Raw genomic sequence first — 16115 nt, forward strand, 5'->3', positions numbered from 1 at the left:
CCTCATTAAATTGTTTTGCTGAATTTGCCAAATAAATAAGGATAAGCTAGGGAACTTAAACAACAGAAGTGAATTTTCCCCAGTTTCAGAGGCTAGTTCAAGATGAGGGTATCAGGAAGGTCTCTCTTTCTCTTGGTGTCATCAGATGGCTTTTCTCTGGCTAGGTGTACCACTCTCTATCCACCCCCCTTTAAGACTATATCTCACAATGTAGCCCAGGTTGGCTTTGAACTCAAGACTCTACTGCTCCAGCCTCCCCAGCGTGGAAATTGTAGGCTTGTGCTGCCCTACCTGGCTCTCACTCTTTTTATAAGAATGACAGACACTCTGGATTAGGACCTACATACATGACACCATTTAACCCAATGGTTCTTAACCTTTCTAATGCTAAGACAGTTCCTCACGTTGTGATGGCCCTCAACCATAAAATTATTTTGTTGCTACTTCCTTACTGTAATTTTGCATCATTACTTCATAGTTGTCATTCATAATAGTTACTTCATAAACTGTAATTTTAAGTCATAATGTAAATATCTGATATACAGGGTATCTGATATGCACCGCCCACAAGGGGTCACCACCCACAGGTGGAGAACTACTGAAGCCGTTTAAAGGCTCTAAGCCAACACGGTCACATACTGAGGTATACTTGGAGCTAAGAATTCAGCACATAAATTTGGAGGAAAAAGTTTGTCGTGTGTGTGTGTGTGTGTGTGTGTGTGTGTGTGTGTGTGTGTACTAATTTTTTGTGTACCTTTTTCCAGGAGTACTGCTTCTAAGAAAAACTCCTGAACATTTTACTCCTCCAGCTTTTAGAGTGATATCCTTCTCTGGCCCTACTTGAAAGTCTCCTTATTCCCTGAAGTTGTGACTTAAATGAAGACGCCAGAGATCTCCTTATGAGACTCTGACTCCAAGATGTTCTAAGATGTCTTGACCATCTGCTCCTGTACTTACACAGGGACGGGATAATCAGAACAAAGTAAACTTAGAAAGGTAAACAAGATTCTGTAGGCTAGAGCAGCTGGCAGCAGATCTGATTAAAGCCTCGTGCTACTGTGTGCTCAGGCATTTATGTGGCATATAAGACTGGGAGCCACACATGGTATGCCCCTCGAGGAGAAGGTAGCAACAAAAACAGCAACAAAATTAGACTGGATGCAGTTACCTCTGCCCTACACAGGGGCTGAGGTATCAAGACCTCCCTTTCTTAGAAAAGTTAGCAAGTACAGGGCCAAGGAACAAAGGGATACCAGCATTAGACATATAAATAATTATACAAAGATATAAACATTGCATTGTGGCAATGCAGCAATTCAATAAGAATTGAAGCAGCTTTGGCCTGAGGGTGAAATGCCCTACAATAGGGAGAGGGAACTTGTAGAGTCCACCACCAGTAGAAAGACAGGGCATCAAGTGGAGGGATGGGGTTGCCATCCCACAGTCAAAAACTCTACCCAGAATTGTTCCTGTCTAAAAGAACTGCAGGGAAAAAATGGAGAAGAACCTGAGGGAAAGGAGGTCCAGTGACAGGCCCAAGTGGGATCCATCTCAAGGGGAGGCCCCAAGGCCTGACACTATTACTGATGATGTGGTGTGCTTGCAGACAGGAGCCTAGCACAGCTGCCCTCTGACAGGCCCAAGAAGCAGCTGAAAGAGTCAGATGCAGATATTTACACCCAACCAATGGACAGAGCTGGTGACCCCTGTGGTTGAACTAGGGAAAAGCTGAAAGAAGCTGAAGAGGAGGGCGATCCTATAAGGAAACCAGCAGTCTCAACTAACCTGGACCCCCTGGATCTCGCAGACACTGGATCACCAACCAGGCAGCATACACCAACTGAGATGAGGGCCCTGACACAAATACAGCAGAGGACGGCCTTCTGGATTCAGTGAGAGAAGATGTACCTAACCCTCAAGAAACTTGAAGCCATAGGGAGTGGGGAGGTCTGGTGGGATGGGAACGGGAGGAGGGGTGTATGGGATGAGGAACGGTCAGGGGGCAGACCAGAAGGGGTATAAAGTTTGGACTATAAAAAAAGATTAAATAATAATAATAATAGTAATAGTAATAATAAAATAATTGCAGCCGCTTTGGCCTAAAGATTTTTCCTGAGGCTAATGACAATTAGTACTCTGACTATTAAAAGTTGATAATACACTGCTCCAGACACAGCAATCTACCCAGGCAGACTAGGAAATTTTCTTTCTGTCTCGTGCCCTTGAAACTGCAAGAGCTACCAGCCTGAGAATGAGCTGTCGTGCTTTGGCAAAACATGCCTCTAGATTCTTAACAGTTGGGTTAGGGGTTGATAAGGGAAAACGATTGAGAACGATAACTGTTCTGTTACGGTTTATCAACGATGACTAAACTTACGGCCGAGAGGAAGTTAAAACCTGTGTCCAGGGACAAAAGTGATAGGATCCATGCCTTGGAACAACATGAATCTATTCCTGTCTTCTGAGCTCTGTATAAACAAGGAAGCACCTGGACCGCCAGTCCGTCAGGCTGCAAGATTCCCCCGACCTCTGTGCCTGACTCACTCCTCCCTCCCAGACCCCTTATCTCCTCTGCAGGACTTGGCCATCACTGGAGCTGGCCTCCAGTATTCACTAGACTTAGATCAGAATAGAGGAATGAAGAAGCAGAGACTGAGAAGTCTTTCTCAGTATGTGCAGTACTTAGCTTGATCGAGTAATTCCGTCAGGACCTCTGCATGCCCTTGAAGAGAAACTAGAAGAGGATTGCCCTAGGTAGTTTCTATTGTCGACTTGATACACCCTAAAGTCACTTGGGAAGAAGGAACCTCAACAGAAGAGTGACCCTCTTCAGGTTGGCCTATGGCCATGTCTATGAGAGGTTGTCTTAATTGATTATTAATATGGGAGGGCTCAGTCCACTGTGGGAGCCACCATTCCTATGAAGTGCCTCTTCATATATAAGATTGGGAGCTGCCTATGGTACACCCCTCAAGGAAAAGATACAACAAAGTTAAACTGGATGGTGTTATCTGCCCTACTCAGGGTCTGAGGTATCAAGATCTCCCTTTCTTAGGAAAGTTAGCTTGTACACGGCCATTGTGGTGTCTTGTGACCAAGGAACAAAGGAATACCAACATTAGACACATAAATAAATTCTACAAAGACACAAACATTGTACTATAGCAGCAACTGAATAATAACCGGGCCTGAACTGTCTACAAAGGCAGGCTGAACACGAGCCAAAATGCATCATTCCTCCCTGGTCTTTGCTTGAACTCCTGTCCTGACTTCCCTGGATTATGACCTGACAGTACAAGCCTTTTTAAACCCTCTCTGTCCCTAAGCTGCTCTTGGTCAGAGTGTTTTATCACAGCAACAGAAAAACAGTAGAAGAGAGATCTTTTTGACTGCAACCAGGAAAGAGAACTCTACTGGCAGGGGTCAGGGATGGCAAGAAATCTATTAGGAGTCAAGACAGGTGAGCTTCCAACTTTCCTAATTAATATGTAAAGAAACTATAGCTACTTTGTGTGTGCTCTGCTCCTCATCCATTCACACTCCTGGTTTACACAGTGTCAATCAGAGCCCCTTTCTTACACACACACACACACACACACACACACACACACATATGTATGTATATTATACTATATATGTGTATAGTTTATACCTAAAGTATAGTAGACTTAAGTCTCTGACAACCTCATCCCACTCATTTCATCTGAGGAATGATCAGTCTGGAATCCTGCTGATGGAAAATGAAACTGCAGTCCGAGTTGAGTTCTACCTATGTCATTTTATATGGGCTGCCATTTTATACGGGGTGCCATTTTATACAGGGTGTGGTGTCTGGGAAGGAGCTGTAGAAAAATGCTTGTTGGCCCTTGATAGAACGACGTGTCTACACCTCTAGAGAACACAACAAACTGACTCGTACTCGAGCAATGCGTTCTGGTTTGTCTTTACATTGTTTTGACAACAGGCTGTTGTGACTTGGATTGTAAACTCCCCCCCCCCCCCAAGGCCCACATGGGCCTGGTGGCCAGCTGTAAGGCAATGGAACCTCTGTGGGCTGAGGCATAGCAGAAATGGTGGCTGGAGGCTCTATGGATGCTGGCTCTTTAACTGCTCCCTGTTCCTCACCCTGCCTCCCAATTGTCACCAGGTAAAAAGACACAGTCCAGCACGAGCACCACCAACAGGCCAGGGACCACACACCAAAACTTCTAAACAGAGAATCAAAAGAGTCATCCTTTCTTGATTATCTTGGATCTATTGTTACAAGGGTGGAAACCTAATGTGTGAGATTAATAACACCTACCTTTCAGTGCCTATGAATATACATATATACATAAGTATGGATGCATATGATAGATTGTTGGGAGCAAAGCCCTTGAAACCCTCCATTATTGATGTTAATATTATTGTTAGAGTTAAGTATGACTGGGTTCATGGAAAATCTCCAGCCAGCCGCAGAAGACTAATACAAATCCGGTGGTCAGGATGAATAATGATATGATAAAGCTGTGACCTTGCTGAGAAATACATCTGACGTCAAGATGCCCAATGTGATGACCTGTAACCTTTCTGAAAAACCAACATCCTGCTGACTAACAGATATGACAAACCTGTGACCTTTCTGACATCCTGTTGACATCAGCTGACCACACAAATACTGTGTAAATGTTTCACACTTCCCACCTCCCTCTGTTACCCCTGTTATGGTATAAATTCAGCCTTGGGAAAAAAATAAAATTGTCTCCTTGATCAAACTCTTATCTTGGCATCCTTCTTTGTGTCTCTTGTCCCCCATTCTCTTCCAGATACCCTCTGCACCCTCGTTGACAAAAGATAGATGATAGACAGATAGAAAGATAGGTAGGTAGATGATAGTTGATAGATTGATAGATGATAGACAGATAGATAGATAGATAGATAGATAGATAGATAGATAGATAGATAGATAGACAGATAGATAGATAGATGATAGGGAGATAGATGATGGATAGATGATGGATAGACAGCTGTAGAGATAGCTGTACCTCCATAGTTATATGTCTTCATTGGTTTCATGTATGTGTCTCTTTCATTGCCCTCCCTAGTCCCTAATGTCCTGTCCTTGCAGCCTCCACACTGTGCCCTGGTCCCCACCCATCCCCATGACTGCTGCCTCCCTCGCAGGTCCTGCAGAGTGGCTGTACTACAGAGGCCTGAGCAGAGCCTTGCTAGAGCTGAAACACCCAGGTTTTCAAGGCCTTGTCAGGGACATTTCACAGAGACTTTCACAAGGATAATAGTGGAGAACTGGAAGCTGCATTTAATATTTTATAAAAGTCTAATCTAAAATACTGTTATCAGCAGTAAAGCTTTACAAAGCAAACAAAACATTGGGTTTTTTTTCCTTTTGTCCTTTGGAATGGAATCATATGAAACAACTGCGCATTTCACGAGAAAAGATTTTAAAATAAATATTGTTATGAAGCCCTGTAGTAAGCTGCTAAGCCAGAGATTAAAAAAAGAAAGAAAGAAAAAAACCCTATAACTTTTGCCTTTAAAACAGCCATGGTACAGCAAAGATAGAGAAACTTAGTAAGTATGATGACATGTGAAGATAATTACAGGCATTCAAATGTATTTGGGAGCTTAATCTACCTGAGTAGGGTTGGGTGGTCACGGAAGACTTCTTGGAGGAAAGGGGACTAAGAGGCTTCTGGGAAATATCCAGGCAAAGGCTGTGTGAACTATAGACAGGGGCCAGGCGAGGGGGTCCACATAAATAAGCATGGCGCTAGGCATGGGACAAGTTGTGTCCCACAGGGCACCAGAATAGACCCGTGCAGAGGTGGCACGCATGTGACACCACGCTACCTCAGCTCTCTTTCAGAAGCTACCTGAGGGTGGGTAGGGTGGTGGTGCACTGTCGCGCGCCCAATGTCCCGCCAGCAAGAACGACGCGCGGCAACAGGATTCTTCTGCGAGCAAGCCTTTACTGTGTTACAGCTCTTCTTAGTGTTACAGCTCTCTTAGTGTTACAGCTCTCTTGAACAGGGACCCCGAGCAGCAAAATCGCTCGGCTTATATAGACAACAGTATGCTAATTATCTCTCAGGGATTGGTGGGGCTTGGATCACCCCACTACTTGTCCTCCAGGGATTGGCGGAGAATGAATCACCTCATTAGCATATTAACGGTCAACTAACACCTGGTGCATAAACCGCACATGTGCAGTACCGCTGTTCACCACTAGGGGGAGCCCTAGCAAGGGGACAAGCCTGCACATGCGCAGTAAGTCGTTTATATCCAGACAAGGCTGGATGTCGGCGCCATCTTTGTTTCGCCGCGCCGCTCTCTACATCTCCCCCTTTTTTGTTTAATAAAATGACTGGTCTAGATCTGGGTGTCACGTCAATTTTGTCATTGCTCCTGTCTTAGGTCGTTCTCATCCAAACTTGGCCTTACCCGTCATAGAGTTACCCTATCGCCACCGGGCCCCGTGTCTTAGGTTGGTCCGAGTTCGAGGAAAGTTGCCCGTCCCTGGATACAATGACTCCACATGACTGTGACAAAAATGATCTAGGGCGAACTCTTGATCTTTCAAAGAGGCCAGCCATATGTTGGGAGAAGCACCCTTTTTAATGGTGGTCATAGCCTGGTAAACAACCATTTTGTGTCTGGCATGTTCTCTTTTTAAACAGCCAATAAGCCAGAGACCTACTCCGCATCCCAGGAGGACAATAGCTCCCCGGGACAAACATGCCCGCCCACTCCTTGAAAAGGGAGAAAGCATTGGTAATCCATGAGGTAAAGTCTTCAACTGTGATGGGGTCCAGCCTAGTGCTGTTGAGGACAGCAATCTGCATCAGCAATTGTCTTGATAGTTGCTCTGCTTTCATGGACCAGTTTCCTTTCAGATAATTCGAGATTTCTTTGCTCTGTTGAAAATTCTGAGAAAAGTTAGCTCACAAAGGAATAATGCATAAACCTCTAAGGGAGGAAACACAAGACAGCTGTGTCATATGATACAGTGCTTCAATTTGTTCTTGAACTAAATCTATCCTTTGATTGGCTAATAGAAGGCCAGATGCCAAATGGGTATTAAATTCTTCTTGTATCTCTAGCACCACTGCAGTTCTTTCTACAATCTGATTGACAGTCTCAGCCGTCTGTATTTGATTGGTCATAGCGATTTCAGCTGTGGTAGCTGTGGCAGCAGACAGCACAATGGCTGAAATTATGGCTGCCGTAATTCCAAAATCTCTTTTGGCTCTCAGCAAATTAAGAATAGGAAAGCTATCTGGGTTTGCCTCCACTGGGATTGGCACAAAAGGAGGGAATCTTAACCATCACTGCGGTGTCATTAGTGCCATCCCAGCATTCAGCTAAATAGCAGACTACATCAGAGCTATTACAATTTAAAGCACCACTGCTTACATTAGTGCTTATCAGAAAAAAGGTGATATAGCACATACTGAAGTACTAGTGGCAGTATTATTTACCAAGAGGTTATTATATTGAATATCGATCAACTTGGTATCACCTTTTTCTGGTAGCTGAAACATTATACAGCACGAAGTTCTCTCCCATCAACCTAGCAAAGGGGGTCAGGGATGTATATGACCCTTGCTCATTGGACAGCACCCATTGAAACCAAGGCCAGAGATTATGCTTGCCAGTCTTATTCTCAAAACAGAATTGCTATGAACTGGCATGGGTACTGGCCAGGATCTGGCAATAGCCCACAGGGTGAGCGAATTAACCTGTATTACCATTCCCAGTAATAATAGTAGGGTTCATAGTCTCATCTTCAGGAAGAGCAGAAGGCAATTTTCATGTCAAACGCTCAGGTACCCAAATTGGATTTTCTTGATTCTGCGGAAAAACACAAATCGCTCCCCTAGATCTCGAAATCACAGGATCTGGGCCATGCCATTCATCAGTTAAGACATCCTTCCACTTTACTTCTGCATTAGTTATAGGTGTAGTAGCAGCATGGCGATCCGCAGCAGAGCGGCCATGCGCATCCAAAATTAAGAAATTTAGAGTAAATAGAGCTAAAGAAAGTTGTTCTTTTGGTGTTCGGCTGCTGGCAATTCCCTCTTTTTGTTTTGTTTTTTTTTTTATAAGCTCTTTTAAGGTACGATGTACCCTTTCCACAATTCCTTGTCCTTGGGGATTGTATGGTAAGCCTGTAGTATGACCGACCTGCATTGTCTGGCAAAATGCCTGAAAGAACTTTGCAGTGTAGACAGGCCCATTGTCTGTCTTGAGACTATCAGGCTTTCCCCAGGCTGCCCATGCCTCTAAGCAATGGCTAATGGCATTACAAGCCTTTTCACCAGTCATCAGAGTAGCGTGTATAATACCGGAACAGGTATCAACAGAAACATGAGCATATTTTAAATTTTACCAGTTTTATGTCAACTTTCTGTTATCAATGTTACATTTTTTTAAACCATATCCAATAACTTAAAAGCCAATAGTCCATAACTAAGGCATGTAGAGAATATTTATACATTTAAAACCAGTCAGAAAACAAAATTGAAGTGGCTACACATATCTTAGCTACAGGTGCAAGGCTCCAAGGGCTGATTGAAACTGCTTTTTTAAGAGAAGCACCTTGTCACTTGCTAAATCTCCTTGAGACCAGGAATCCAAGTAGGCACACTCAAATTTATCTTTTTGTTTGATTCTCCTGAATAAATTTTCAGGCGGTCTACCTCTATCAAATCTGATCAGTATGACTCTGTGAGGTTTCCAGAGCCTAATCACATACCTAGCAATAACCTCAACTTGAGCCACAACAAAAGCTGCACTGACCCCATTTTTTATCTTTGCCTTCTCTCTGTTCCTTTTATCTCCTTTTCTTTTCTTTTTTTCTTTCGAGACCTTTTCTCCCTCTGACATACTTTCTTGTTGCTCTGCAAGGACCCTCTGACCTGTCCTAACAGCTTCCTCACATCGTTTATCCTCTAAGCAGGCAGGGACCATTTGCCAAAGAGGTTTTGGTCCGGGCTTAAGCTTGCTGTCTGTGGCTTCTCTATCCCACACAAAGAAAAAAAGAAACAAAATTACCAGCCTTGCCCACAAAGGATCCATAACTTTAGGTTTCTTCACAGTGGCTCTCCACCTAGGCCCATATCTTTCTTCCTCATATATGGCTGCCTCTTCCTCTAATTCCTCCTCCTCCGACTCTGACAACTCTTGCTCAGAGTCACTGCCAGCCAGTTCTAAGGCTTCTAATTCTTTTAATGGATACAAAGTATCCTCTCCGGATGACTTGTACTTCATCCTCCGGGGTACGCCTATTTTTTCCTCCAGCGGCATTTCTTCCGCCTTTTGTATCTCTTTCACTTTTGTTTTAGTAACCTTTTTCTTTTTGCATGCTCCTAATTTCTCACTCTGCTCCGTTTCTGACATGCTCTCTTGAATGTTCTGTCCTGCCTTGACTATGTCCTCACATTTTAACACAACTAGTAAGAAGACAACAGTCACTATAAAAACGAGCAACAATCCCTCCATGGCAAGACTAAATCCAAAAAGGGGCATGCCTCTCGGAGCTTGCCTTTTAATTTACCTTCTCGCAGTTCTGAATCCTCTTCAGCACACTGAAGGGTCCCCTAGGCACCGGCGATGTTGGTTCCTGGGTTTCGGCACCACTTGTCGCGCGCCCAATGTCCCGCCAGCAAGAACGACGCGCGGCAACAGGATTCTTCTGCGAGCAAGCCTTTACTGTGTTACAGCTCTTCTTAGTGTTACAGCTCTCTTAGTGTTACAGCTCTCTTGAACAGGGACCCCGAGCAGCAAAATCGCTCGGCTTATATAGACAACAGTATGCTAATTATCTCTCAGGGATTGGTGGGGCTTGGATCACCCCACTACTTGTCCTCCAGGGATTGGCGGAGAATGAATCACCTCATTAGCATATTAACGGTCAACTAACACCTGGTGCATAAACCGCACATGTGCAGTACCGCTGTTCACCACTAGGGGGAGCCCTAGCAAGGGGACAAGCCTGCACATGCGCAGTAAGTCGTTTATATCCAGACAAGGCTGGATGTCGGCGCCATCTTTGTTTCGCCGCGCCGCTCTCTACAGTGCACACCCAGCACTCAGGAAGCTGAGGTAGGATGGTGAGTCTGAAGCCAGCCTATATTTACACAGTGTAACCCTGTTTCAAAGTAAACAAATAAAACATTGGGAAAGTGGAGTGATAAAAACCTATGTGCCCTTCACCAAGGTACCTCAGTAGACACAGAGAGACAGAGAGACAGAGAGGAGAATACAAAGGACTCGGGGAAGTGGCAACATTGTTTGGTGGGATCTATAATGAACTAGCTGCTGGGTCTTCCCTAGGGTGTCTCCAACAGGGACTCAAAGGCCAACTGCAGGGGCTGGGGATTTAGCTCAGTGGTAGAGCGCTTACCTAGGAAGCGCAAGGCCCTGGGTTCGGTCCCCAGCTCCGAAAAAAAGAACCAAAAAAAAAAAAAAAAAAAAAAAAAAAGGCCAACTGCAGTGCAGAGAGGGGAGCCACAGGGTGCCATACCGCTGTAAATATTTCAATATATTTTCTCTATTTTATACTTCTTACTCTCCTAGGGAAACTTTGGGTATTAGCTGGTCTAAATTACAGAGTGCGGCTGTTCTGTGCACACTGTAGGAATGTCTGTCTGAAGCACAGGTAGCAGGACTTATCAGCATGTCGTGATCAAACCGCTGAGGAACACTTACCTCACCTCAGGAAACGTATCCAAGATACATTGTATCTGCATGTGCACTGCGTACAGAGATATATACGCTTTATACATTGAGAGAATAAGACTGCCCGCCCCTCCCTTCCCCGCCATCTGCAAAGGAGCATCTTTTGCTCCTCTGGAAACAATGTTGCTCCAGCTGAGATAAACAAATTGGAGGCAAAAGAAGCAGGAACCAGAGTACAAGGGAATGAACTATTCCAGGTCATTTTTAGAAACCATATCAATATAAATGACATGAAGTAAATTCTAACAGGCACATCTTTATATCCCAAACACTGTCATCTCTTCTAATGGCGCTCTGCTAAACATTTCTGTGTCCACAGGGACCCAGTGCAAAGGAAGAGATGGGACCAGTCAGGGACCACCTCTCCCCAGGAAACAGCTGCGTCACTTGGGAGGTGGGAGCTGGAGGATGGAGAAGGACACCAGTCAGTCAGGAGGCACAGAGCCTGCCAGGTAAGCCCTTAGAGTCCAGGACGGAGTCCAGGCGGGTGTTAAGATAGAAGGGTGTTTTAAAGCTAACTCTACTGATTACATGGATTTGCCAAGGCTTACGGCACAGCTGCCCCAAAGGAATTTATTGTAATTGATTGTGATTCTGTTTTAGTAGCCAGCTTAAAGGTGTAGCAGAACAAATAAAAATGATTTAAAATTTGACTTTATTTAGAATTTTATTAAAATATTACTGCTTTAGGATAAATAAACTGCAAGGCACCCACACAGTGAAATATTCTTTTGAATAAGAAAAAAAAAGAAAAGAAAAGAAAGGGCCAGGTGTGGTGGTGGACATCTTTAGTTCCAGCACTTGAGAGAGAGTCAGAGGCAGGTAAGTCTCTTCCAGGCTAGCCTGGTCTATATAATGAGTTCAAGGTCAGCCTGGTCTACAAAGTAAAATCCTTTCTCAAAAAAATTTTAAAAGACAGACAGATGGAAAGAAAGAAACAAAGAAACGGAGAAAGAAAAGGAAGGAAAGAGGAACAGAGGTTTGGGGAGAGAAAGGGAGAAGGAAAAGGAGGAGGAAAAGGAGGAGGTAGCCATCAAACAGTGAAATTACTAAGCTGTGAAGCGACATGAAGGAACCGTGGGTTGGAGGGGCAGCGGAGATGATCAGTGCGATCAGTGCTAGCATTGCTGACTACTGGAGTCCATCTGCATAACACTCTGGGGAAAAGGCAAAGGAGTGGCGATAGCTCAGGACACCAGTGGTTGCCAGGAGACTGAAAGGACCAACGGAGGAGATGCAGCACAGGGGACTTCGGAGACGGACTCTGTGGCCTCTGAATCATGCTGTGTATTTGTCACACCCTACAGAGCAAAGGACGCCAGTGTGAACCCTGACGCAAACCGTGATGTTCAAGTGACTACACAGTGACTTCAGTTCACACCCTGAGTCATGGCGGTGGTGCAGGATGTTGACGGTGGCGGGGGAGGGGGAGGCTTGTTCTTATGTGGGGGAGAAACATTACCTGCCCAGTTTTGCTGTGAAGCGAAAACTGTTCTTTTAAAATGTTTGTTTATGCTACAACTGGGAGATGGTTCGGTGGGTGAACCGCTAGCCGTGTCAACGTGAGGCCCATAGTTTAGATCCCCAGCACCTACATAAATGTTAGGTGGATGTGGCCGCCTACATAGCTGTCTCGATTAGCTGAATGGGTGAGCTCTGGATTCAAGTGAGAGACGTTGCCCCTGATGGTAAGATGGAGAGTGAGAACATGGGTGCACCCGCAACACTTGTCCAAACACGTGATCAGGCAGGGCAGACAAGTTTATACTTTAAAATGATGAAGAATAAACGTAAAGGTGTCATCTCAACGAACAATCAACGATATATTTTGCATCCTTTTTTCCACTATAAATCTTTGAAAGTCAGCACGTATTTATACAGCAAATCTGAATTTGGACTAACCATATTTCAAGTGATTAACAGCTGGCTGCACGAGGCAACTGACTCCCACATATCCCCACATAGCAAAGCAGGGAACCGGGGAGTGGCTGTGTGGAGATGATCTTCAAGGACCCCGTCTCCCCCCTAACCCCACTCTCCCTAGCTCTTCAACTCTGGTAGCATTGCTCCAAGCCATGCACAAAATGAGGGCAAAGTGCTGTTTGCTCAAGAAATGCAGCTTCCAAGCCAGTCTCTAAGCCAATGGCTCTCAGCCTTCCTAACACGGTGACCCTTCAATACAGTTCCTCGTATTGTGGTGATCCCAGTCATCAAATTTATTTTGTTACTGCTTCATAACTGCAAACGTGCTTCTGTTATGGATCATAATGTAAATATCTGTGTTTTCCAATGGTCGTAGGCGACCCATGTGAAAGGGACATTCAGTACCCACAAAGGGGTCTCTACCCACAGGTTGAGAACCACTGCTCTAAGCTTTTCCACCAAGATCACTGTCTCTCAGCCCCTCTCATACAAATATTTGGCAATCTCACTCTGCATCCCCCTTCCTCCCAGTTCAGAGATACCACAGTCCATGCTGACCACTTTCTTAACAGAGCAACACAGGACGTTGAAGGACAGAAGGACTTTGGTGCATCAGAAATTCTGGAAAATTACATGTATTACTCACTAAATAAGAGAATAAAATAAGAGACATTTGCCTCCGTACAAACGATAGAAAGTTCTTCCAGGTTCTACACACTGCGCAAATAAATGAACATTTTATTAAAATGAGTGCTGATTTAAATGCTTCTTAGGAAATAGGTACTTAAGGAAAAATAGCTGCTGTCAATCTAGAATACATAACTAGGCTGTGCCTCAGTAGGTGAGGGGATTTATATGTTCTTGCAGCTGGGAACATTATTTATATTTCTCACCCGCACCTCTGGAACTAATGTCTAAACGTCTCTATACACTGTGATGTATCACAATCTACTCATGCTGTAAATGCTCTTACTAAGCTGTGGGCGTCCCGTGCTCACAAAAGTCAGCTGTCGTGTGAATTAGAAGAGACGCTGCATTCAATCACAGCCTGTCCTTTTATAGTCATTCTCGGATTTTACCACTCAGAGAAATGAGGGGGGAAGACGAGTTTGTTAAAAGCTCTGCCAAAGAAAGGGGAAGAAAAAGTCAGAAGGGGGTTTGAGTGTAACAGCAAAAGCTGTGCGGCCCCACAAATCCTGCAGAGAAGGCAGAACAGTGTGAACAGAACAGCACGTGCGGCATGCACATGTGTGTGTGTGTGTGTGTATAAGCATGCACTTGCACTTGTGTGTGTGTATGTGTGTGTGTGTGTGTAAGGGCATTGATGTGTGTGTGGACATGCACTTGTGGGGGAGGACGAGCACTTGTGTGTGAGGAGCACGGACTCGTATGGGGGGCATGCACTTGTGTATGTGTATGGGCATGCACTTATGTGTGGGGAGCATGCACATACATTATATTTAAAGTCACGACATCATTATTAGATGCCCAGCCCTCACCTGGACCCTCTTTCAAATGAAGGACATTGAAAAATATTAACAAAATGTGAGATATATGGTACATTTAAGTAAAAAGGTCTTCATGAAAAATCTAAGATATATCCTGTCTAATCTTTACGAATAGATGTCTTAATATAATATTAATATAACTTAATAAAATGACATATCTTTGGTCTGCTTTAAGATTTTTTAGCAAAGAAGAAAAACTAAAACTTGGGGATGTATGCTAAGCAAGACCGGCACGTCAGAGGTTCGGTTCTAGTGAGTCTGTGCTGGACTGGTAATGCACAAGCTCACTATGCCTTTTCCTGTGAGAGTTTAGAAATCAGGCCCCGTAAGTTTCAGAACATATGGATTTTGTTTTATTTTTTTTTTCAAGATAGGCTTTCTCTGTGTGGCCCTGGCTGTTCTGGAACTCACTCTGTAGACCAGGCTGGCCTCAAACTCAGAGATCTTCTTGCCTCTGCCTCCCTTGTGCTGGTATTAAAGGTGTGCACCATCACAGCCTGGCTAGTGTATGAATATTTTTAACAAAAAATTAACTATTTGTCAGATTTCAGACTTGGCATACATGATGTTACTCATACATATTCTTCTAAGTCATTGGCCTGTTTAGCAAACACATTTTCCCAATAAAAATGTATACTCTACATATGTATACATACATGTACATATACACTTTCACACATGCACACAGGCATATATACATGCACACACGCACAAACACACATACACACACACACACATGCACACACACACTCATCCCTTGGTATTGTGAAGAACTATTTCTGTAAATACCAAGAGCTACATATGACCCAAGTCCCTTGCCTAGAGTCTACAGTATTTGCACATCACATCCATGCACTCTCCTGTGCAGTTTTAGTGGTTTCTAAATTACTTATAACACCACATATACTAAGTAACTGCTACGTACTTGTCGTGTTGTATTGGAAAGTAAGAAACAGCTATCTATGTTTAGCACAGATTAATATATATTTAATTTTTAATTGTATTTATATTGATGTTTTGCCTGCATATATATATGCTCACTACATGTGTACCTGGAAGCAAGAGAGTGACAGATCCCCTGAAACTGTTGTCACAGAGGGTTGTGAGCTGCCATGTGGGTGCTGGGAACCAAACCCAGGTCCTCTGGAAGAGCAGCAAGGGTCCTAACCATTGGGCTGTCGCCCCAGCCCCTGAGGGATTATACCGACTGCAGAGCATAGGTTTCCTCTGGGTCATCCCCATGCATACATCATTTGATCATACTCCCCTCTTCTAGTAACTCTTTATCCTGCCTCCCACTCCTCCCTCATTTCTTCTCCGCATCTCTAGCACTTTCATATGTCTTTTCTATCTTCTACATACGAGGGAAAGCATACAATATTTGTTTTTAATTCATGTTAGGGTTTTTTTTTTCTTTTTGAGATACATTCCCAGAAGTACTATGGTTGGATTATACGAAACTTTCGTATTCAAATTTTCGAGGAGCCTCCATCCTGATTTCCACAGTGGCTTAACTAATCTAATTTACACTTCCACTAGCAGTGAACAAGAGTTCCTCTTGTTTGCTTTCTTTTCTTTCACCTTTTGTTTGGTTTGTTCTTAGTTTTATTTGTTTGTTTGAGGCAGGGTTTCTCTGTGTAGCCCTTGCAGTCCAGGAACTCACTCTGTAGATGAGGCTGGCCTCGAACTCACAGAGACCTGCCGTCTCTCTGGATATATAGTGTGCACTGCCACTGCCCAGCTTGTCTTTTTAATGATTCGCCATTCTGACTGAGGTGAGAGAGAACCTCCGTGTAGTTGGTCTGCAGTTCTCTGGTAGCTAAGGGTGTTGAATTTGTTCGTGTATTTGCATGTAACATGTATGAATGTGCACGTTTACGTGGATATCCTCACTTAAAAGTGTGTTCCTTTCCACTGCTCATTTATTGATGAACTCATTGTCTT

At 44.0% G+C, this 16115-nt stretch overlaps 1 long non-coding RNA gene across 3 annotated transcripts in view; it reads right to left on the bottom strand.

Moving 5' to 3' along the window:
• LOC120100897 (uncharacterized) overlaps positions 1-10081 on the bottom strand; it is a 47563-nt gene extending 37482 nt beyond the window's left edge. For all 3 annotated transcript variants that reach the window (XR_010064363.1, XR_005501161.2, XR_005501160.2), the window contains exon 1: positions 9557-10081. This is a non-coding gene — a long non-coding RNA (uncharacterized LOC120100897). The remainder of the gene's footprint in view (positions 1-9556) is intronic.
• Positions 10082-16115: the final 6034 nt, after the last annotated feature.

Source organism: Rattus norvegicus, chromosome 2 (genome assembly GCF_036323735.1).
Source record: "Rattus norvegicus strain BN/NHsdMcwi chromosome 2, GRCr8, whole genome shotgun sequence".
NCBI lineage: Eukaryota > Metazoa > Chordata > Mammalia > Rodentia > Muridae > Rattus > Rattus norvegicus.